The sequence below is a fragment of the Drosophila bipectinata genome, chromosome XR, assembly GCF_030179905.1.
Source record: "Drosophila bipectinata strain 14024-0381.07 chromosome XR, DbipHiC1v2, whole genome shotgun sequence".
NCBI lineage: Eukaryota > Metazoa > Arthropoda > Insecta > Diptera > Drosophilidae > Drosophila > Drosophila bipectinata.
The window spans coordinates 9828571-9854627 of record NC_091735.1 but is presented as its reverse complement, the minus strand read 5'-3'; the positions used below and the strand labels follow the sequence as shown (position 1 = coordinate 9854627).

Sequence of the window (26057 nt, the reverse complement as noted above, 5' to 3'; positions counted from 1 at the left end):
ATGCAAAGGAAAGGTCTATGTGGGTGAGAGTATGATGTGTGACTTGGTGATCCATTATTGAGTGAGGACTGGTTAATGTATTTGAATATGTTTCCTCTGGTATTGTTGGTTGGTGAGCCCCAGCTTCTATGCCGGCTGTTAAAGTCTGAATTTATAAGTAAGGGCGGTTGTATAGTATCGTATATGTTTCTAAGATTTTGGATCTTAAAGGTTTTGTTGGGTGGAATGTACGAGGACACTATTGTGAATTTGATTTGGAGTGGACTGTTACCGCTATTGTGTCGAACTCGGAACTCGAACTGATCGTTACGTTTTGTTGTTGTATGGAGTAGTGTATTTTCGTGGTAAAGGATTGGGATGCGGATCTTGTAGGGATATCATTTTTGGATTGTGGATTTTAATGAGCGTTTGCAATTCAATATAATAATTTATGTATCCATTCCAATTCCATTGAAGTACCTTTACCTTTGCTTAAGCTAAGTATTGTTAGAAAGACTTTCTTATGTATTAAAGTGTATGTTTATTTGGATTAAAATAGATATAATAAAATGCTGTCGCTGTCACTATTGAGAAGAGGGTTTTTCTTTTTATTATTCTTTTAAGGTTTTTGTTCGTTTTTTTCTTTGGTTTGGGTGGGGTTGTGAGAGGGGTGAGGTGTCCATGGGAGTATCGACGTCGTCCTATGTAATTGATTTCCTTTGTTATGATTTGAGTCTTTCGCCAGATGGGAGCGAGTTTGACAAGGAGCCAGATGGGTTTGGGGGTATTGTTGAATTTTGTTTGGGCTGTTCTGCTAATTTTGTAGTATACAGCTGTATTGTGGATGTGACGAGTGTAGTATATCTTAAGAGCTGTTTTGTGGTAAACTTTGTCTAGCCACAAATTCAAATTCAAAAAAAAGTACAGAATGCTGGATTGGGGGTGAGAACGGAAAAAGGAGTGGAGCTATGCGCTATAGTGGAGCCTCAATCGAGTATGCTGGTCAATGGTGAGAGATTTCCAATTAAATTTGATTCGGGAGCTGAGTGCTCATTAATTAAGGAAAGCGTTTCTAATAAGTTGGTTGGTAAGAGAATTCATAACGTTATTTCTTTAAAGGGGATAGGTAATGCCAATACCTACAGTACAGCACAAGTCTAATCAAACATCATGATTGATGGCAACTCCTTGGTTGTTTTGTTTCATATAGTACCAGACGAATGTATAAAAAATAATATAGTAATCGGCAGAGAAATATTGGCTCAAGGGTTTTTAGTAGAAGTCTTTTAAAGTTTAAAAGTTTCTTTTAAAGTTTTAAAGTTGTTCAATCTAAAGTTGTAAACATTTGTGAAACCTTTCAGCCTACTAATTTTGATAAAATTGAAACGGAGATGGTCGAAAATGAAAAAGAAATGTTAATATCATTGCTAAAGCAACATTCTCTATCTTTTATCGAAGGCACTCCGCAAACTCGTGTGAATACTCGGGAAATGCATATTCGTTTAATTGAATCGACAAAGACTGTGCAAAGGCAACCATACAGATTTAGTCCAAGCGAACGGGAGTTAGTACGTGCTAAAATTAAAGAATTGATCGAATATAAAGTTATCAGACCTAGTAACTCACCATTTGCGAGCCCTGCATTGTTAGTAAAGAAGAAAGACGGCTCAGCGAGACTTTGCGTTGATTACAGGGAATTAAATAGAAATACCGTAGCTGATAAGTTCCCATTACCGTTAATATCAAATAGCTAGACTTAGGGGAGCCAAATATTTTACTTCTCTTGACATGGCTAGCGGGTATTACCAGATTTCAATGCACCCTGAATCAATTGAATATACTGCTTTTGTTACACCTGATGGACAATACGAATTTCTTGCGATGCCTTTTGGATTAAAAAACGCACCTTCAGTGTTTCAGAGAGCTTTATTAAAGGCGCTTTGCAGTCTTGCTCATTCGTTTGTAATTGTTTATATGGATGATTTATTAGTTGTTCCAGAAACGAAGGAAGAAGCGTATGAACGTTTGAAACTTGTATTAGACGTTTTGGTGAAGGCAGGATTCTCCTTTAACATTTCAAAGTTCTGTCATATTTTCGTCAATTCATTCAGGGCTTTTCTCAGCTGATGAAGCCTTTATTTTTTCTCACATCTGAAAATACTAGCTTTGATTGGCAAACACAACATGAACCAATTCGAAGTAAAATCATAAGTGTATTAACAAAAAAAGCCTGTTTTGATTATTTTTGACCCTCAATTTCCCATAGAACTGCATACCGACGCCCGCTCTATCGGGTATGGTGCTATCCTTCTGCACCGCATAAACTCTAAGCCCCATGTGGTTGAATACTTTAGCAGAGCAACTAGCCCCTGTGAGTCCAGATATACATCATATGAATTGGAAACGTTGGCTGTCGTGAATGCTGTAAAACATTTTCGTCACTATCTGCATGGGAGAAAATTCGTAATTTTTAGTGACTGTAACTCAATAAAATCGTCTCGAAATAAAGTCGAGTTGTCACCTAGGATTTATCGTTGGTGGGAGTTTCTACAAACATTTGAATTCGAAATTGAATACAGGGAAGGTAAACGTATGGCACACGTCGACTTTCTATCCAGGAACCCGGTGTGTCTAAAGAATAAGTTAGTATCAAATAAAATAGAAGAAAAACGAATTGACTTAACAGAAATATCAGAGAACTGGATAATGGTAGAACAACAAAAGGATCCAGAAATATCAGAAATTTTAACTAAGTTGAAAAATGACGATTTACCACTGGCATTAGTTGCCACTTATGAAATTAGATCAAATGTCTTGTATAGAAAGATTCAAAGAAATTCAAAAACTCGTTGTTTACCTGTAGTTCCTCATACTTTCCGCTGGTCAGTTATAAATCAGGTACATGAGTCTATCATGCATCTAGGTTGGGAGAAAACACTGGATAAAGTGTACGATCATTACTGGTTTTCGAGTATGACAAAATATGTTCGAAGATTCGTGGAGAACTGCATTACATGTAGAGTTTCTAAGGGTACGTCAGGAAAACCCCAAATGGAATTACACCCCATTCCAAAAATAAGCATTCCTTGGCACACTGTTCACATAGATATATCAGGAAAATTGAGCGGGAAAAGCGATCGTAAAGAATATATCATTGTACAAATAGACGCTCTTACAAAATACGTTTATCTATTTCACACCTTTTCCTTGGATGCTAATACATGTATAAATGCAATGAAATCTTCGATTGCCACTTTTGGAGTGCCAACACGTTTAATTGCCGATCAGGGGCGCAGCTTCACGGGCACAAAGTTTGTGAAATTTTGTTCTAGCCAAAAAATACAATTACATCTAATTGGAACGGGCGCAAGTCGAGCCAATGGTCAAGTTGAAAGAGTCATGAGTACCCTGAAGAATCTTTTGACGGCTGTTGAGACAAGCTCTAGATCGTGGCAGGATGCACTAGGGGATGTGCAGTTAGCTCTTAACTGCACAGTTAATCGTAACACTAAGTGTAGTCCTTTAGAACTTTTGATTGGTAAAGTTGGGCGACCACTAGGGTTGATACCTATTAGTGATACAGAAGTTGAAATTGACAAGATTAAATCAAGGGAGTTCGCTGCTAAGAATATGGAGGAGGCTAGATATGAGAAGACAAAATTTGATAAAAATGTGGCTAAAGTAATAAGGTTCTGTGTGGGGGACTTTGTGTTGCTTAAAAACACCGGGAGACAGCAAACGAAACTAGATCCTTAGTTCAGAGGACCCTTTTTGGTGGTCGAGGTATTGGGGGGATAGCGATACGTCTTAAAGTCTACACAGAACAATAGACGTTACAAGTACCCACACGGGAGTTTGCGAAAGTTACCGGATGTGCAAATTCCAGAAGAGCTTGATGTAAATTACAAAGAACAAAGTCAGTTGGAAAAGTCTGTTGAAAAAGAGAATTCGTGAAGCCATGTGATTGGCGATGAACGAGAGATGCTTTAGAAATGTTTGATGAATTCGTGAAGCCAAGTGTTGGGCGATGGACGAGTAATATGTTTGATGAATTCGTGAAGCCAAGTCTTGGGCGATGGACGAGTGATATGTTCGATGAATTCGTGAAGCCATGTGATTGTCGATGGACGAGAGTTGCTTTAGAAGTCAAGTGTTGGGCGATGAACGAGTGATGTGTTTGATGAATTCGTGAAGCCAAGTTATGGGCGATGTAAATTTGTAAAGCGATGTGTTTAGCGAAGAATTTAAAGTTGGTTGTAAAAGTTTAGCTAAGTTATGTTAAGGAACATTATACGAATTTGAGATTAAAATTATAAAGTGGAATGAAATTCAGGTGTTTATTATAGACACGAGGACGTGTATATGTCAGGATGGCCGTGTCGAAGAGGAGATAATTCAGTCTCTCGTTAAACCGAGACTCTATGGTGTGACCATAGGTCGTGCAAGGATATACCATTTCTGGTATAATGGGGACTCAGTTGATGAACTGAGGCCGTGTGTGGCTTCGTTGTGTTGCTGGATCTGGTCTTTCTAATTTTCACTCGTTACTTCTATTCGTCCCGAGCTTTAGCGTGGTATCCTGTTGAGGACTGTTGAATAAGTGGCGGCTATGAGCAACAAAGGCAGCGAAGACTCGCAGCATCATTCAGGACTTGAAATGGAGGAGCAGCAAGCTAGCGATTGATGAGAGTCGACGTGGAGAAGACTTCAATTCTCCGACAAATATATATATGAACATAATTAACAATTGTTTCCATTATTGATACGGTCACCGGGTTAATACAAAAGAAATGGAATAGTAATGAGTTTTGTAGTTAAACATAACATAAAATTTCTTCATGTCTTCTGGGGAAGGCATGTGAAGCATATATATTGGATTTTCGAATGTTGTTGATACACCGGATTCGTACATTTACAGCAGTAAAAGCGAGTTTTTCGACGCCGCTGATAAACGTGCGTGAAAATCCGTACTTTGATTTTTGTTACGCGATCGCGTATTATAAACGAAGTCAACTTCATCACTCATGATTGACAAAAATGAAACAAGCAAACGAAAAACTGCAGCGAAAAAAGTTTTTCAGCTCTGACAGTAGTTCAGTAGCTGTTCAGCGTTTTATAGATAACTGACTCACAAATAGAAACAAAACGAGAAAATAATAAGCAATAAGATCGTTAATAATGACGGAATGCATGAAAACAAATATCCTATGTAAAATCCGTATATTTCCGTACAAAATACATAGGGGTCTGGCCAGGCACCAAGTGCATGTAGAAAGGGGCGGATTTAAAATTTTTTTTTGTCCTGCTTAAGGACTTTTTTCAATTATAATATGCACATATCGGAAGCCAATAGAATTTGTGGAGATCACCTGGAAGCAATTTTTGATATCTAAATTGGAAGTAAGTTAAATTTACGTTAAAAGTCGAAATATGCCTGGCCAGACCCATGTACGTGTACGAGGTTTAAAGAGATTTTGCGGGTCTTCCAAGTTTAATTGAGTTAACACCTCAACTAAACTGCATATCTGCACCATCATTCGAATCGGGACGCTTCAATTTAGATGGGGAAGCGTTATCCCACTCATAAATTAGCTCAGCTAATAGGCAAATTAAACATTATTTTCAAACGCAGCAGCCCCTGCTGAATGCGTCATGCCATTTCATATCCTGTCTTCTAATTTCCCCTCATTCGTTTACTTTGGGATTAATATAATTTACGCGCATACACGGATATGAAAAAAATCTGACAATTGCTTATTTACTCCCTACTGGGATCATTTCCGCTGTAGCTGCACTTAAAAGCTCTGATACGTGCCGGCTCGGTCTTTTTATCATGTGCACCATCGTAAATAGCAGTCGAGTGTCAGCCAATTTAAAATCGGGTTTAGCCTCTTTTATTTATAAATTCTAAAAATATAAGTGGATTTATATTCTGTTGGAACACCAAAAATTGTTTTAGAAGGGAGAATAAATTTCCCAGTGCTAAAGACTAAAGATAAAAAGAGTCGACAAGCGGGGAAACGCCATTTGCATGGTTTCATCCACTCTTCCCGCCAAAAGTCTCCCCCAGCGAGCGATCCACACGACTGGATATTTATTCTCCTCCATTCCCTGGTCGGCCAAGCGGCATTTAACATCTATACTTTTGAGGGGCAGGAACCATAGGAAGTTAACAAAAAAGAAAAGCTAACATCGGGCGGAACCGAAGTTTATATACCCTTTCAGTTAAAACCGCATATTTATACCGCAAACATCGAATACAGTTAGCCGATCCTTATGAAAATATCAAAATAAAACAAATTTATTACAATACAAAATCTAAAAAAAATCTAAATCTAGTCCCAAGCTTCTGTCTTCAAAAATACCTAAATTGGTAAATTTACCAAATACAATATCCGATCGTTCATCGTTATATAGCAGTTATAAGATATAGTCGACCGATCGTTTTGAAATTTGGTAGGTTGGATCAACTGACTAAAAATAGAATCCGTACTAAGTTTCAGCTTTCTATCTTCAAAAACACGAAAGTTGGGTCATTTCCGATCGTTCAGTTATCGTGGATCGTGGCAGCTATAGAATATATTCGGCCGATCCTTATGAAATTTGGCATATAGTATTATTTTGCCAAAATTACTCTCTTGTGAAATTTGAACTCTCTAACTTTAGAAACATTAAAGTTTTACCACTTCCGATCAATCAGTTATATGGCAGCTATAGGATATAGTCGGCCGATCCCGTTCCGACTTATATACTGCATGCAAAGGAAAGAAGAATATGTGCAAAGTTTCAAGTCGATAGCTTTAAAACTGAGAGACTAGTTTGCGTATAAACAGACAGACGATCAGAAGGACATGCTCATATCAACTCAGGAGGTGATCCTGATCAAGAATATATATACTTTATAGAGTCGGAGATGTCTCCTTCACTGCGTTGCACACTTTCGACCAAAATTATAATACCCTCTGCAAGGGTATAAAAAGGAGTTATCTTAAAAAAAATTTTCAGAGGCAGTTAGCCATACGTGTATGTACATGCATATGTACTAAGCTGACAAAGGTCAGGAACAGTAAGACTGACAAAAGAGAGAGAGAGAGAAAGAAAAAAAAACATACATACGTTTAGTAAAGGAGGTACACCGTATAGGATACGAACTAACCGAAGTCAGTGACACAATTAAGTAAAGCGAAACTAAGTTTCATTAAATAAATTACTTATATGTATAAGTTAACGGAAGTTAACCGAGCAGCGGCAATGTCCGATTATTTAAGAGCTTGCTCTGGCCAAACTGCTGACACAGCGTCTGGCCGGAAGCCCATGCATAGCGGCAAGCACTGCACATTTGCGTGGCCGCTATGAAATACTTTTTGTTAGCTTTCAGTTTCAGTTTGTGTCAGGGTCTCATTAAATAAAGAGCACCATTAAAACCAATCTCCGGCACAGACGTTAAACTGTAAATTCATTTGTTGAATTGGTCACCGCGCCTCAAGGGCCGTGACAACGGGGCAAGTGCTCCTATCATAACTCCCGTCATAGAACGGATTTCCCTCGGCAACCGCCAGGGATCCCAACCGCTACCTACAAGGAGTAGCAACCCCCCCCGGCAACCGCCAGGGGTAGTTAGTTTAAAACATATCTCCAGCGTCTGCGACATCACTATCAACCATCACTAGCAGCGAGGGATAATCAACCAAATCAAATACCTAAAACACCCTTATATTAATTGGCGCCCATCGTAAAAAACCATGTAAGTGAGCACTTTTATTTACACAGTACCTCTAAGTCTGCATGCATTTTTTTGTATAAAAAAAAAAAAGAAGAAAGACAAGAATAGTGAAATATTGTGCCTTACGCTAACAAAAAAACTGCAGCCCCATAAACTTTTTAAATTACTTAATCTTCATTAGTTGGCTGACGGTTTAGCATTAACATTTTTTATCTATTATAAAATGTTTAAACCATTTTTTTTTTGTAAACCAATTATTGTCCCAATATTGTTTGCATTTCTGTTTTTTGTGAATAAATAAATGAATATTTCTACATAACACAAAGAGTGCGGAATAAAAATTCCTAACCAAACCCAAAAAATCGCTGGCAGAAAATTTTAAATTTCAAACGGAAATAATTTATATAACCGCGTGTATTTAATTCAGCTTTTATATGTCTTTTTTGTTACACAAGAATTCTTGTTATTAGCCGTGCAGTTTTGGTTATTTATTTTTCTTTTCCGTTTTGTTTCCCCACTCCATTTTCAAGAACACGATACGGCCGCACATGCAGTGTGTGGCAATTTGTGGTTTTTATTTTTTTGCTTTGATTATAATAAGCGGAGGCAAGGCAACAATGCAGTTCGACGAGCTCGCACACATAACTGAAGCGGCGGCTCAGCCCCCGCGATCCCCCCAAAAGCCCAAATGTCTCTATAGACATGCAATTCGAGCATGCATTAATTCTTTTGGGCGATATTATGGGTACAGCTCCACATAAGCAGCCCTTTTTACCACTAAAGGATTATAAGACAATTCTCCAGCGACTCTGAGTCCGAGGCCGCAAATATGGCATTCAGCATGGAACAAATGACGGCCACTATACAGGCGGCCGTTAACCATGCCTTTCGGGAAGCCAATATCGAACACCAGCGTAGGGAAAACGAAATGCGCCTGGCTCTTTAAGAAAGCCAGCGTAGACGAAATGAGCTACATCTAGCTATACAAAAACTGACCGAACGGGTCGACGCAACACAAATCGCTCCCGCCCAAGCGAAAGCTCCCCAAATTAAAGCCTATAAACCTATAGAAATTAGGGACGACGTCAAATGTGACGAGCCCCTAGATGCCGTCAAGTGCCTGCCCAAATTTACGGGAGCACAGGACGCATACGTCTCCTGGAGACAAGCGGCAGTAGCCGCATAATATATTCTCAGGAACTATGTAAATAGCTCGCCCCATTATCAGGCAGTTATTATCATTAGGAATAAAATAAGGGGCCCTGCCGATGCCGTACTGTCTTCGTTTGGGACTGTAATAAATTTCGACACGATTATAAATCGACTCGACTTTACGTACAGTGATAAGCGTCAGATTCACGTTATCGAGCAAGAAATGGGTACTCTCAGGCAGGGAAATCTAACCCTCCTGCAATACTACGACGAGGTCGAGAAAAAACTCACCTTGCTCACCAACAAAGCTACCATGTCGTACGAAGCCTCGGCGGCAAAAGTTTTGTGTGACAAATTCCGGGATGACGCACTCCGAGTATTTATCTCGGGGCTTAAGCGCAGCCTCACGGATGTCCTTTTCTCGGCAAAGCCGAAAGATATGCCTTCAGCTCTCGCTTTGGCACAAGAAGTGGAATCTAACCACGAGAGGTACTCCTTCGCGGCTTCATTTGCCAAAAGCCAGGAGGACAAAGACAAAAATCCGTACTACGCCAAACAACACAAGGCACAGGTACACTCTGCTCCACGCAGTGCAAATACCCATGAACCCATGGACATCGACCCATCACGGTCCATGATTCTTAATCCATCATAACCCTGATTTTCCTTTTGGCCGCAACATCGGCACGCGTCTTGGACTATTCCAAAGCCAAATACATTCCCATCATTGATGGTCAAATCCTGATATGGGAGGAATTTGCCTCTGTAAAGCACTCAGCGAATCTCTCGGAATATAGGCGCGTCATCGAAGAAACTAATGGGATGACCGTCATGTTCCCGCAAGCACATATGCAGAAACTTCTAGTTGTTGATGTGGCCCACCTACGCGACATGCTTGACTCTTTGAGCATCCATCATAGGGTAGCATTAAATTTAATGAATTCCAATTAACGAATGCAAACAATAGGCAGATTAATATTAACAACAAAGTACAAATTTAAATCAATACAATTTCCGCTACCTTCAACCAACTTCTGAGGTCAGCAAAAAAGTCCCAACTTGATACTGTGCACCTATTCGAGATGCTTTTAACTCGAAATAGGATGATAGCAATGGAGCTGCAGGGGCTGATGCTAGCAGTGGCACTTGCCAAAGTTAATATTGTTAGCCCCAGCATCCTAGATCATGCAGACCTGAAAGGTGTGTGGATGGAAGAGCCCACCGAGGCCGCGATTAGAGATGTTTTGTCCGTATCGTCCGTTGAGATCTTACAGTCCGATAACATATTACACTTTATTATTAAGTTTCCGAAGATAAAGTCGGCCTGCAGCAAGATCACCGTTTTCCCAGTGTCGCATCACGACACCATGCTCAGGCTGGAACACAACGTCATTGCCGAATGCGACAGTGAAATCCACACCGTGGAAAAGTGCTCCCCGACATCAGGAGCTACATTTTGCTGGCTGGCTCGCAGAAGATCATGCGCCCAAGAGCTTCACGCTGGAGGCACGGCGCATTGCGAGATCCAACAAAGCGATTTACATATGATTTACATCATCACTTACGTTGATAAAGGGATAGTAATTGTATATGATCGCTCGGCTCACGTGTGTGTGGATAATGGCACCTGTGTCCATATAAAGGACACATATCTTATCACTTTTGAAAAGAGTGCCATTGTCAACGAAACCCGATTGGTCAATCATGACACAGCCCAGAAGAGGGCTCCAGGAGTGGCCAGCTCACCTTCCCTGAACGTCACCATGCAATGTAACGTTCTTAGCCTTCCTTACCTTCACCGACTAGTGAACGTAATTTGGAGGACATCAACGAGTTCGGGAAGGAGATTAACCACCATCAGTTACATCAGTTGGTGTTCATAGCGGGAGCAATATGCTGCGCTTTAATTGGCATCGGCTTGACCTATCGGCGAGTCACTCAGACCCGAAAAACCGCGGCCCAGCTGAAGAAGATGATTGCCCAAATAGGGTCGGCCGAGGGCGGCCTCATTGTTGAAGGGGGCGTCTGGCCGGAAGCCCATGCATAGCGGCAAGCACTGCACATTTGCGTGGTTTCATTTGTAAGTTTCAGTTTCTGTCAGGGTAAACATTGAATAAAGAGCACCATTAAAACCAATCTCCGGCACAGTCGTTAAACTGTAAATTCATTTGTTGAATTGGCCACCGCGCCTCAAGGGCCGTGACAACGGGGCAAGTGCTCCCATCATAACTCCCGTCATAGAACGGATTTCTCTCGGTAATTACCTTAAAACATATCTCCAGCGTCTGCGACATCACTGACTGCAGCGAGGGATAATCAACCAAATCAAATACCTACAAACACACTTATATTAATTTATATATATATACATATGTATATAAAGATATTCTAATTTTTACAGATGAACGCGGAATTACCCATTAAAACATTCTTGTGCGAAAGCATTGACAAAGCACTGCTTCGTTTAGTTGAGAGCATTTTAGATCTATGCTGAATCAGTGGAGATCACTGCGTGAAAGCTAAAGAGGACCAAATTACTCCATCTAGGTGGAATACAGCTGCAATCAGTAGCGTATTCATTACCCGATGCTGTAATCGATTTCGACGAAGCTGAACAAAATGATGTATTCCAGGAATTGGTGGACAAATTAACAGCGTTCTTCTCACCCAAACAAAACTCGTCGTTCAAAAGACACATGTTCAGGAGCTTTATTCCATCTTGCGACGAAAGTTTTGCAAAATTTGTTTTGCGCCTAAGACAACAAATTAAGAGGTGCGATTTTGGATCAACGATAGCTGACATCGAAAAGATTTGTCTCAAAGATAGGGTAATCGGCGCTTGGGCATCGGAAGATTTAAAAAGGAAACTATTAGAAAAGAAACATTCACTAGATGAAATACTCGAGGCTTGTCAATTTGACGAGGAAATAAGAAAAGAATTAGCGAAGATGACAAAGGGTACAGAGGAGCTGGTAAACAGAGTCGAGACAAGTAAACAGAAAGGAAATAGACGAAATTTCGAATGCGAGAGATGTGGACGTACTGGCCACAAAGATGACTGTCCTACTTGTCCAGCTCGACAGTCGAAATGTAATCGGTGCAGTCATCTGGGCCACTTTGGACGGAAATGCAGGACGAATTTAAAAAGGCAACATGCCCAGTGGAGATCTACTAACCCAGTTGAAACGTCTCCTATACTAAAAAGCCGAAAACCGAGGATTGCTTCAAAATTAATTGCGATGAGCAAGAAGAATGCATTAAATGCAAAGTCGGGGGGGCAGACATATGTCTGATCATTGATTCGTGGTCTCGCTATAATCTTATCTATCAAGACGACTGGTCCACGCTAAAAAGGAATAAAGCCACAGTCTTCAATGTTCGTCCCAACTCACAGAACCAGTTCAAAGGATACGCTTTGGACCAAATTTTAAAGGTAATTTGCGTATTTGAGGCGCCAATTTCTGTTGGTAAGCAGGCTGAAATGATTGCCTCCTTTTTCGTCATTGAAAAAGGAAAACAGTCATTGCTGGGACGAGAAACTGCAATTAAGTTGAATGTGCTACGCCTCGGTCTGCAAGTAAATCATATTGAGGAGATATCGGTTTTTCCGAAGTGGAAGGGGGACAGTGTCGAATTGGCAATAAATGAGGACATAAAACCAGTACAACAACCCATGTGAAGGATACCAATTGCATTAGAAGGGAAGGTGCGCGAAAAGATTTAGGATGCTCTAAAGCGAGATATTATTGGACCTGTAAATGGCCCAAGTGCCTGGATCTCACCAATGGTTTTAGATGTCAAAGAAAATGGAGGCATTCGATTATGCCTGAATATGCGGCGAGCAAATCAAGCCATTTTAAGGGAAAACCATCCTTTACCGACATTCGAAGCGTTCATGACTCAACTCAGAGATGCTAGATATTTCTCCAGGTTAGACCTCAAAGATGCATACCACCAACTCGAGCTATGTTACATGAACAAAGCCGAGCAATAACAACGTTTATAGCTCCGTTAGGATTATTTCGTTACAAGCGATTGATGTTTGAACTCAACTCGGCACCAGAGATTTTCCAAATGAGGCTTGAGCAATTATTGTCGGGTTCCTCAAATGACCTAAATTACATAGATGACATCATTGTTTTTGGAAAAACCGAGGACGAGCACGATGAAGCATTGAAAAGAGTTCGGGGCATTCTTAAAGAAAACAACGCATTACTAAATGGAAAGAAATATGTCTACAAAGCCTCTAAATTACATTTTTTGGGTCACATTTTATCGAATCATGGCATTGAGTCCGATCCAGAAAAAATTAACACCATCACATTTTTTCAACCTCCAAAGAACAAGGAGGAGACTCAAAGTTTTTTGGGCCTCGTAACATATGTAGAAAAATACATTCCAAAGTTAGCAAATAAAACTGACCCATTGCAACCCATTGTAATTGAACCCAGTGAATCTGTTATTCCATGGAGACGATGAACCAAAATTAGATGTCGAAACGCGCTATTCGCAGACGGAGAAGGAGAGCTTATTACTAGTGTGGGCAGTGGAAAAATTCTTCTATTATCTAGCTGGGTTAGAGTTCGAACTAATAACCGATCATTAGCCACCAGAAACCATTTTTAAACCATTTTCGAAGCCTCCAGCGAGAATTAAAAGATGGCTTCTGTGCCTCCAAGCTTTCAAATTCTTAGTTAAATATATAACCGGAGAACATTGCGGATACCTTTTCTCGACTATGCAAACTAAACCCAGGATATTGCTATGACATGAAAGGTCAACACAGCATTCTCCACGTGATCGAAAACGCGACTCCGTCGTCCATGACGATTACTGAAATGGGAGAAAAAAGCATTAATGACGAGGGGATCAGACTGTTTCCGTTCAGACATGAACTCTCACTTATTGGATCTATTATGATGCGAGGAACCCGCATAGATATTCCAACAACGTTAAGACATGCGATTCTAACGTTGGTACTCGAAGGCCATCCGGGAGAGTCGGCTATGAAGCTTAAGGTCCAAGGTATGGTGGCCACAAATAGATCAAGACGCGGAAAAATTCGTCATATCATGCAGATATTGTATAATGGTATCGCAAGCATTCAACCCCATTGCTATGAAACGAACCAGAAGGACCAGAAGGACCGTGGATTACTGTAGCTACAGACCTATTGGGACCGTTACCTAAGAACGAGCACTTCCTAGTTTTCATTGACTATTATTCAAGATATATGGAATATAAGTTTCTAAAATCGGTCTCATCATGTCGTTAATCAGTACTATGAAAGAAATCAAGGAGCCAAAGAAATCAATGTTGAAGTGGGAGACAAGGTTTTTCTTAAAAACGTAATTTTTCCCCACAAGCTTACACCAAATTTTGACACCACCGAATACGTCGTAAAAGGAAGCGAGGGAGACATTATAAGAGTAACAGGCGGAGGAAAGACTTTGACAAGGAATGTGAGCCATGTGAAAAAGATTCCTCAAACACAGCCTCACTCTGGGACCAATCACTCTTCACACTCCCGAAGCACAGGTGACGTTCTGCATCCTTTCCATTTCAATAACAGAGGGATGTGGGAGTCTGTACCCCCGGTGATCTTTGAGAGGGAAAGAGGGACCCATTATGACTCTCAATAAGGGCATATTTTGACTCTTTTTATACCCTTGCAGAGGGTATTATAATTTTGGTCAAAAGTGTGCAACGAAGTGAAGGAGACATCTCCGACCCTATAAAGTATATATATTCTTGATCAGGATCACCTCCTGAGTTGATATGAGCATGTCCGTCTGTCTGTCCGTCTGTCTGTTTCTACGCAAACTAGTCTCTCAGTTTTAAAGCTATCGACTTGAAACTTTGCACACACCCTTCTTTCTTTTGCACGCAGTATATAAGTCGGAACGGCCCGGATCGGCCGACTATATTCTATAGCTGCCATATAACTGATTGATCGGAAATGGTATAACTTCGGTGTTTTTAAAGTTAGAGAGTTCAAATTTTAGGTGAGAGAAAAATAATAAAATAATTTTTTGGCAAAATAATACGGCATGCCAAATTCCGTAAGGATCGGCTGCCATATAACTAAACGATTGGAAATGATCCAACTTTCGTGTTTTTGAAGATAGAAAGCTGGAACTTGGTAAAGATTATATTTTTGGTCAGTTGATCCGACCTACCAAATTTCATTAGGATCGGCCGACTATATCCTATAGCTGGCATATAACTGAACGATCGGAAATGGTATTTGGTAGAAATATCAACTTTCGTATGTTTGAAGATAGAAGTTTGGGACTTTTTTTAGATTTTATATTGTAATAAATTGGATTATATATTCATATTCCCATAAGGATCGGCCAACTATATCCGATGTTTGCGACATATATCCGGTTTAAACTGAAAGGGTATATAAACTTCGGCTCCGCCCGAAGTTAGCTTTCCTTTCTTGTTTACAGAAACATTTACTCTTTTTATAAAAAAGCGAAATCATTTTTTTTAAAGGCGAATCGTTTTTAGTATTTCCAATTATTCAAAATATTTTTGTATGGTTTTTCAACAGTTTTTTTTCTTTTCAGAATAAATCCTATGTAAATCTATTTTTGAAAAACCTATATATAATGATTGAAGTCTCGAATTTTCTCAAAAATGTATCTTATTTCAATTTCCATTACTATAAGTTGATTTTACTTTGTGTGAAAATTGATTTAGTATTAAAATTAATTAGAAAGGTATTCTGTAGCCATAAACAGCTTGATAGCCTTTATATTTTTTCTGTGTGTAATGTTGGCGTTGTCTATGTGCCATTGAGTTGGTTAAACGCGACGCCGCTGCCAATGTTGTTGCTGCCTCTGCATGTATATTTTACTAATTTAGATTAACCTGCAGCAAGGGCAACAGGAGGAGCAGGTGGGGCAGAAGCACGGGGTCTGGGGCAACGAAGTGAAGAAGACATCTCCGACCCTATAAAGTATATATATTCTTGATCAGGATTGCCTCTTGAGTTAATATGAGCATGTCCGTCTGTCCGTCTGTCTGTCCGTCTGTCTGTCCGTCTGTCTGTCCGTCTGTCTGTTTCTACGCAAACTAGTCTCTCAGTTTTAAAGCTATCGACTTGGAACTTTGCACACACCCTTCTTTTCTTTGCACGCAGTATATAAGTCGGAACGGCCCGGATCGGCCGACTATATCCTATAGCTGCCATATAACTAAGTGATCGGAAATGGTTTAACTTCGGTGTTTTTAAAGTGAGAGAGTTCAAATTTTACATAAACGCCATTTTTGGCAAAGTAATACGACATGCCAAATTTCGTAAGGATCGGCCGACTATATCCTATAGCTGCCATATAACTAAACGATCGGAAAAGACTCAACTTTCGTGTTTTTTAAGATATAAAGCTGGAACTTAATAGAGATTATATTTTTGGTCAGTTGATCCGACCTACCAAATTTCATTAGGATCGGCCGATTATATCCTATAGCTGCCATATAACTGAACGATCGGAAATGGTACTTGGTAGAAACATCAACTTTCTTATTTTTGAAGATAGAAGTTTGGGACTTTTTTTTAGATTTTTTATTGTAATAAATTGGATTATATATACCTATTCCCATAAGGATCGGCCAACTATATCCGATGTTTGTGATATATATCCGGCTTTAACTGCAAGGGTATATAAACTTCGGCTCCGCCCGAAGTTAGCTTTCCTTTCTTGTTTATTCTTGTATTCTAATCTAATTCTTTGAGCCGGAGCCACATGAAGAGAGAGATTTAGGAAAACGCAAAGGATGGCAGAGGTCTGCATTACAGGCAGAATCAGAATCCCTAGACTTCATACTCGAACTATTACCTGTAAAGATAGTGGGGGTCACGATAGCCACGCTATCAGCAATTAGGCAACGCGAGACGGGTCTATGATAAAGGGCCAACCATGGACATACCAAGTTGGACCTACCACTTTACGCCTACGGGGGCTACAGACTACTGTATACCTGTCGATCATCCCATCTTAAAATATATGGTTTCTATTTCAACGAGGGAGGAATGGGCTTTTTCATATTCGGTTCCCTTCAAATTACCGAACTATTACCTGTAAAGATAGTGGGGGTCACGATAGCCACGCTATCAGCAATTAGGCAACGCGAGACGGGTCTATGATAAAGGGCCAACCATGGACATACCAAGTTGGACCTACCACTTTACACCTACGGGGGCTACAGACTACTGTATACCTGTCGATCATCCCATCTTAAAATATATGGTTTCTATTTCAACGAGGGAGGAATGGGCTTTTTCATATTCGGTTCCCTTCAAATATACACAGACGGTTCAAAGTTGAATGGCCAGGTGGGAGGCGGTTTCCACTGCGTACACCTCCTGTGTTATTGCCATGCGCTGGGGCGCAGCCGTCTCAAATTTTTGGGTGCAGCAGCACTCATGAAGCTAACAGACCTCGCGGACCATGCAGACTCCTGGCCTTCATCCGCCGCAGGAAGGATAGTACTCCTCTTGGCACATTAGTAGATAGGAGGGGGGAAGTCCCTTTGTAGAACCTCTCGCCTGTGCGAAATTACATGGACCCCCAGTGGCTCATGTGGATGAGGGTGTCAGTGAGTGGCCCCGCATCGCCGCCTTAACCTCACCTAACCTTATTATGCATTTGGTTCGGTTTCGTAAGCTTTAAAAAGTGTATTTATGACGGGAGGGATTTTTGTTGCCGAAGCATAGAGAACAACTGATCCCAAGTGCATTATGCCCTTGTGTGTATGATTTTTTGTTTTTTTTTTTTATATTTGAGAGGGGCTACATTTTATTTGTCCTGTCCCTGTTGGACAACCATTAAATTTTTTCGCAACAAACTTGCCTTCTGGACAACCCATTTCATACAACGAAAATGAACGCAAAAATTTCTTGCGACAGGCCCCAGAAGGCCCCAGAGCGAGATCTTACTCTATTTCTAACGCTAATCGTTCGTTCATCTTGCGCTCTCATTGAATGCTTTCTGTTTCAGTCTTTCAGTGTTTTCAGTCTCTGAAAGGAGCGCGATGAAGAAGGTTGGTCTGCGCTTGGATTGATCTTTATTTGTATGCGTGTCACACATTCATACAGGGATCTCATAAGGATCGGCCAACTATATCCCATGTTTGCGATATATATCCAGTTTTAGCTGCAAGGGTTTATCAACTTCGGCTCCTCCCGAAGTTAGCATTCCTTTCTTGTTATTATTATACCCTTGCAGAGGGTGTTATAATTTTGGTCAAAAGTATGCAACGCAGTGAAGGAGACGTCTCCGACCCTATAAAGTATACATATTCTTGATCAGGATCATCTTCTGAGTTGATATGAGCTGTCTGTCAGTTTCTACGCAAACTAGTCAATCAGTTTTAAATCTATCGTCGTGAACCTTTGCACACACAATTTTTTCCTTTGCACGCAGTATATAAGTCGAAACGGCCGGAATCAGCCGACTTTATCTTATAGCTGCCATATAACTGATTGATCGGAAATGCTATTACTCCGGTGTTTTTAGAGTTAGAAAGTTCAAATTTGGTACGAATTTTTGACAAAATAATACGTCCTAGAAAATTTCACAACGATCGGCCGACTTATCTTAAGTCCCTAACAAGCTTGGGACTTGTTTTAGATTTTTCATTGTAATTAATTGGTTATATTATGATATTGTCATAAGGATCGGCCAACTATATGCAATGTTGGCGATACATATCCGATTTTAACTGCAAGGGTATATCAAATTCGGCTCTGCCCGAAGATAGCTTTCCTTTCTTGTTTTCTTTGTGTTTGAGCATGGCTCCATAACCACTGGCACTTGCATCCAGTACTGCCAGAATCTCTTGAGCAAAAATTGCTAGTATTTATGTGAAGGGCCGTTGGGCCGCTGAACTTAAGAGCGCATCCGCGCTGAAGAGGGCACCCGCACTGAAGAGCTCATCCGCGCTAAAGTTCTTTCGTCAGTTCTTTTCTAAGTTAAGTTTTATCCTCTGTAAGAAGCCCAATAAAGCTGAAGTGAACAGTGAAATTGTGTGGTGACAAAAAGAAGGCATATTGGCCAGCCGGTGTGAATTAGTTCCGGTATTTCCTAATATTCACCGAACAGTCCGCCGCTGTCGTAATATTTGTTTTTTATCTTCCCCAATCAGTGTCATTTTTTACACCACATAACTTTTCTGTTCCCCCAATTATACAGTCCACTTATCAAAGCTCCACTGTGCCAACATATGCCCCACATGCCTTACATATATCCGTACCTGCATGCATGTCCATATATTTCCTAATATTTTCTGCCTCCAATTTCAGGAAATATATAACCGATAAAATTTAACATATACAGCCCACTTATCGACGTTCCACTGTGCCATTATATGCCCCACATGCCCTTGCCCTACTTGCATGAATTGGGCCGCATGAATCTATTTCCAAATATTTTCTGCCTGCAATTTCAGGAAATATATAGCCGATAAAATTAAAAAAAATTAAATTTTCTAAAACCAACAATTATAAACCGCCATTTAACTACAAATCCGTGATTGTGTCGCCTAAATTCTCGACTTAGCCGTGTTGTTTTTATAACTACTACATAACTACTATAACTACCGTTCGAGCAAAGGGCCAGGTTTTTTACTTCACCTTTCCGGCTACTCAACAATTAAAATTTAAAAAAAAAATTAGTAATCGAAAATTATTAAAATTTTAATTACCAACCTTCTGTCCGAATAGAGCCGCAGGTTAAATTCCACCTTTCCGGCTTCGTGATAATTAAATTCAATTAATTAAAGATTAAGGTTTCAACTCCACCTTTCTGGCTCCATAATAATTAAATCCGATAATTAATTATTATTAATTTTTTTTTTTTTGTGCTAAATTCAAGCCAAGTCAAGTCCACCTTTCCTGATCCGCAAGTTCGAAAATAGTTAAGAATTCAATATCTACGAACGTTCAATATCTACGATCAACGTACGAACCACACTTGTATAAATGTACATATATAGATCGTCATAAATTTTTTTTCGAACGAGCACGAATTTTATGGTATTTGCCCATTTTTCGTGCCTCCAACGCTGCTTCTACTCCGCATCAGGCAACATCCACCTACAATCTCAACAAACCTCGTGTTTTTTGGGTTTTTTTGGTTCCTGAAATTTTCTTTCCACATTCGCATTGTGCCGCACACGACTTTCTTTTCGACATCGGCGCCATTAGTTCCCACTTACTCCTTGTAATCGCATTTCATCCGCGATCTCTCCGTTCTCATCACATTAGTGTGACCTGCCACCACTTCGTACGAAGCATCTGTTGCGCTGGTCAGCGCTTGTCGACTGGAATTGGACTCTGAGAGATGCCCCCATGCCCACGGGAGACGACAAAAAGCCGCGTCCGATCCCAACCATCCGTTTGGGCAGATCTCAGTCCGCATCACCGCGGACGCCTTTGTTGAAGCCTAAGGCGGCTAGTGCCATTCCAAGGGCAAAGAGTGACGAATCCATCAATACAATCCCCGGTCCTTCACAGAGGCAGACTCGCCCCGTTGCCAAAATGGCTCAAAGTGCGGTCGAAGTGGCGCTGAAAAAGTTCATCGCCACAACAGATCGAATTAACCAATTTGAGGCTAACATAAACACTCCGGGCGCCAGAGAAACGGAAATAGGCTCCCAATACATGTGCGAAGTCCATCGGGACCAAATTCGGGCACTATGGGAGAAGGTGGAGAAGAGCTATGAGAGCTGCTCCGATTTGCTAGCCGTGTCAGACGACAATGCGGCCTGGAAAAGGGCTGGAATCGAAGTACAGCTACTGTTACTCCGTCTATTCGAGGTGTATTGCCCAGCTTCGGGAGAAAATTGCTTCCCAATCCATTCAGGCTTCCGAGAATGTACACACGCCCGCGTCTACAGGATGCCGGTTACCTCCGGTGGATACCGAGGTCCTCGTGGGTGATTATCTTCGGTGGCCCACCTTCAGAGACTTGTTTACGGCCATTTACATCCAAAACTCGCGGCTTACCCTGGTAGAGAAGTTGTTCCACTTATTGTCCAAAACAAGTGGTGACGCCCACGCTATTGTTTCTAAAGCTCCGCTTACCCATGAGGGGTTTGTCGCAGCGTGGCAAAGCCTCACATACCGCTTTGAGAACCGGTAGATATTAGTCAACAGCCAGTTGAAGATCCTTTTCAACATCCAGGCTATTTCTCAAGAGTCCGGGGTCGCGCTGAAGGAGCTGCAAGTCACCATTCAAAGTTGTCTGACAGCCCCAGGAATTTTTTTATTAATGTTGGGGCTTGGGACTGTCTCCTGGTATTAATGATTTCGTCAAAGCTCCTCAAAGTCACACTTTCTATGTGGGAGCAATCCGTAAGGCCGAAATTCCAACATTGAAGGAATTAGATAACTTCCTGACAGAGCGCCATCGCACTCTGGAGGCCATCGACGACGTCAGATTTCGTGCAATTTCCGCCAAGGTCGGGACTTCCAACTACCCCTGCTCGGCGGCTCACTTCATACGAGACTCGAGTGGTTCCGGGCCAAAAGGGCTGCGATCTCTGTGCGAGGGAGGAACACCCCATTCGCTTATGTCCGCGTTTCCTAGAAATGGACGTAAATGGGCGCTCTGACTACATAAGGAGGAAGCAGTCTGAAGCAGAGGAACCCCCGCGGCGTGTCTGTTTTTTCCTCACGAGTTGCCCGCAGCCTCGGTGACTTACTGGATCAGGGAGAGGTGCCCACACGGATCAGTTCGGAATCGGACTCAGGTTGCGAGCACAATACTCTCTCTAGAGTTTCCTTAATTTACGCATCGCATCACGCTGCACGGTGGCAATCAGCTGATGATCCGTCTGATCCGGGCCAAATTCTGGATTCCAAGGTCATATTCACCACGACGTCGCCACGCCAACGCATCGCCCAATCGCTGGAGAGCAGATGTACTCGAGGTATTCAATCCTACCGTTGCCGAGTCTGCAATGGAATCCACGCCTTGAAGAAGTGTCGGCGCTTCCTACGCCTTGGTGCCGAGAAGCGGCTCCGAGCGGTTCTCGTGAACCGGTATTGCTCGAGCTGCCTGGCCCACGAGCACTCCGACGGATCCTGTCGGCGTGGTGACGGCTGTAAGACGTGTGGTCAGGAGCACCACACGCTGCTGCAACTCGTGGAGAAGCCGCAAGCTCGGCGCAAGGTATGCCAAGAGGAGCACCGGTCACGAAGCGCGGGAGACAGGACACGGAGTGTCTCGTCTGGCGCCCGGCTGTCATCCGCCAACTCCCGACGCGGTTCGGGTGCTTCTCGGCCTGCGTTCGCCACTTTCCGGCATTCCCAACCCGATCCACGGCCACCAACTTCCCGGCACTCTTCGATAACTCCTCGGCATTCTTCCGCCACTGGCCGGCAGCCGTCAAGTGCTCCAGGGCTTTCTTCCGCCACTCATCGGGTACCGTCCACCGCTCCAGCGCACGCGTCATCCGCGCCTAGGCAATTTTCCGCATCTCCTCGAAGGAGAGGACGCGGTCGCTGCGCCCACCCTATCGTCGCTGCTGAAGCGGAACCACGTCAATACCGGGATCCGGATCTTCGACACGGGGGCCTTAAACGACCCGTGTACGCCCTCGAGCTGAAGTGACGCATCGCTAATCGTTGGGCCGCTGAACTTAAGAGCGCATCCGCGCTGAAGAGCGCACCCGCACTGAAGAGCTCATCTCGTCGGCCGTCATCGATCGTCCGTTTTTTTCTAAGTTAAGTTTTATCCTCTGTAAGCAGCCCAATAAAGCTGAACGCGATTCTTTTTGAATTAACTGAAGACGCCCCCGACTTCTCATTTCATCTACTCCTGAAATCTTTTGCGGCAGCAACGCCCGCCTACAAACAGCTTGAATAACAAAAAAAGTTTCAAAAATTGCTAAAAAAAAAACTTGGAAACTGTCAACAAAAATGTTAAATTATCAAAATTTTTATTTCCGTATGTAATTAAGAAAATCAAGCTAAATATGGCTTTTAAAAACATAAAATATATTTCTATATAGAAGGAACATTTCAATTAACATAAACTTTTTTAAATACTATATTATATTAAATTCACATGATTATATGATTTTAATCAAGTATTTCTAAGAAAGAGTGTCATTACAACAGCATTATTTGTGTCTGCGTAGTCCGTACCTGTTAAAAAATATGCAGTTTATTTTGTGCAATTGGCAATTCTATTAAATTGATTTTATATAAAACTTATAACAAAATGTTTGCGACAATCGCACCCACATGTTTGTGTGAGCAACGTGGTGGCGAATATCAAAAAGCTTGGCGCATATTCTATATTTACAAAAGTCACTCTGGGGATCTGAGGAATCCTTGCGAATCCACTCTTTAAATTCAGTATTCTGTAGTCACTGAAATCGCGGAAATTTTTTCTTATAAACTTTTGGCATCTTTTAAACCCGAAAAAAATGTAAAGATGACCAAACGTTCTCAAATTATTTATACACTGAGTGAAGTACCAGATTCGATATCTTTGTCAATTTTATTGATCGAAAATGGCTCTGTCAATGCAAAATTGTGTAAACATTATGAGTATTTTAAAGAAAATAAAACAATTGCTAAAGTTGCTAAAAAAAAATAAAAATTGCTAGATTTGTAGCCAGTATTGCCCAAACTCTTCATACGGCAGAGCAAACTCCCATACCAATGCAAAACTTCATCAAACATTGGTGCGAGAATTTTTTCCCCATCCATGTGGGTGCACTGAAAAATAAAATTATAGTAACATTCACAATTTTTTATACCCTTTCAGAGGGTATTATAATTTTGTCCAAAAGTGTGCAACGCAGTGAAGGAGACATCTCCGACCCTATAAAGTATATATATTCTTTATCAGGATCACCTCCTGAGTTGATATGAGCATGCCCGTCTGTCCGTCGGTTCGTCTGTCCGTCTGTATGTTTCTACGCGAACTAGTCTCTCAGTTTTAAAGCTATCGTCTTGAAACTTTGAACACACCCTTCTTTCCTTGGCACGCAGTATATAAGTCGGAACGGCCGGGATCGGCCAACTATATCCTATAGCTGCCATATTACTTATTGATCAGAAATGGTATAACTTTGGTGTTTTTAGAGATAGAGAGTTCAAATTTGACATGAGTTGTTTTTGGCAAAATAATACGACATGCCAAATTTCATAAGGATCGGCCGACTATATCTTATAGCTGCCATATAACTGATTGATCGGAAATGACCCAACTTTCGTGTTTTTGAAGATAGAAAGCTGGAATTAAATACAGATTCTATTTTTGGTCAGTTGATCCAACCTACCAAATTTCATAAGGATCGGCCGACTATATCCTATAGCTGCCATATATCTGAACGATCGGACTTTCGTGTTTTTGAAGATAGAAAGCTGGAACTTGGTACAGATTCTATTCTATATTCCGGTTTTAACTGCAAGGGTATATCAACTTCGGCTCCGCCCGAAGTTAGCTTTCCTTTCTTGTTTTTATATGGAGTTTGACAGCTGTCACTCGTTCGACAGCGGATTTTCGTCAACTCAGTACTATGCTTAAGATGTGAAATATTTTCGACTGCATTGCATGTGTCGCAAATAGCATTGTCAAAAACATTCATTTTTGATAAAGTGTACTTATCGAACGCATTTAATCGTTTTGTGTCTATACGGTCGAAAATATCCGTTTTATAAAACCAGGGTTTCTTGGTGATGAAAGGCCTAAAGTTTGAATAGCCTTTATTACGTTCCATAAAGAATACGTTATAGTCTCTTTCCCAATCATCTTGAATATAATGAAATATATAGTTGATCGCATCACTCAATGTCCATCTAACATAATTGAAGGAGCCGTGTATAGAAGCGTTCTTTGCTGCTTTATCACCAATTTCGTTTTCCCAAATATTTGCATGGCTGGGTATGTGGTGAACTACAACCTTTGCAAGCATAGGACAATTTTCGATTTTGGAGAATATTTCCAGGGCAATATAATTGCTGGAGCAGTTATTTTGTAGAGTTTGAATAGCGCCAAGGCTATCCGTCAGTATGGCTTTCTTCGAAAAGCAGTTGGAAATTGCAAAATCAATTGCTTTTTCCAAGGCTAGAAGTTCAGCGGTCATAGACGACAGCTTTTTGTTAGTAAAGAAACTATCAACAGTATTTTATTTGAAAAAATGCATAATTTGTAAAATTTTCCAAGACTGAACCGACCGTGTAAAAAATTTCCATGTGCAAGTTATTAAACGAATTCAATTTTTCGTTCAATAAAGTAAAAACAATGACTTCATTAGCTTGTATTTTGTTAACGCAGGTATCATTAAAAAAATTTGTGTCTATGGATAATTTGCGAGGGAAAATGTTTGTTTTTGATATTTTTTGATATTTTTTCCTTGGTCAATGAATTTTAAAGCAACGCGGATTGAACTTCTGTACCAAGTTGAGCAGTAGGATATGGGATTTTATGGATGGAACGCTTTATGGGAGTTCCATACATCCAATGGGTTGCTTTTCCACGCAGACACGCTGAAGTATAATTTTAGCTTCTTATTTTGTTCCGACAATAAGGAGCTGAAATTATATGACGGACACACACATAAAGCAAAGGGTATTAGATTGGGTATCCAATGTTGGAAAACATTGGGATTAATTTTGTATATCATAAAATAAAAGTTAAGTTTATACAATATATAAAAATATAATTAAATCATTATTTAGGAAACTTGTTTTTTATACCCTTGCAGAGGGTATTATAATTTTGGTCAAAAGTGTGCAACGCACTGAAGGAGACATCTCCGACCCATAGATATAGACATATACTTTATATATAAAGTATATATATTCTTGATCAGGATCACCTCCTGAGTTGATATGAGCATGTCCGTCTGTCCGTCTGTCTGTCCGTCTGTCTGTCTGTTTCTACGCGAACTAGTCTCTCACTTTTAAAGCTATCGTCTTGAAACTTTGCACACACCCTTCTTTCCTTTGCATGCAGTATATAAGTCGGAACGGCCGGGATCGGCCGACTATATCCTATAGCTGTCATATAACTGATTGATCGGAAATGGTATAACTCTGATGTTTTTAGAGTTAGAGGGTTCAAATTTTACACGAGAGCTATATTTGACAAAATAATACAACATGCCTAATTTCATAAGGATCGGCCGACTATATCCTATAGCTGCCATATAACTGATTGATCGGAAATGTTAT

The 26057-nt window shown here is 40.9% G+C and overlaps 1 protein-coding gene across 3 annotated transcripts in view; it reads right to left on the bottom strand.

The window, feature by feature from the left end:
* The window catches only part of LOC108120174 (retinitis pigmentosa 1-like 1 protein), a 45671-nt gene that overhangs the window by 7534 nt on the left and 12080 nt on the right, over positions 1 to 26057 (bottom strand). Inside the window, exon 7 of one of the 3 annotated variants that reach the window (XM_017233710.3) lies at positions 25150 to 25415. The exons of the other annotated variants lie outside the window; for them this stretch is intronic. The gene's annotated coding sequence lies outside the window, so the exon portion shown is untranslated. Of the gene's footprint in view, positions 1 to 25149; positions 25416 to 26057 lie in introns of those variants that run through there. 3 annotated transcript variants of the gene reach the window in all.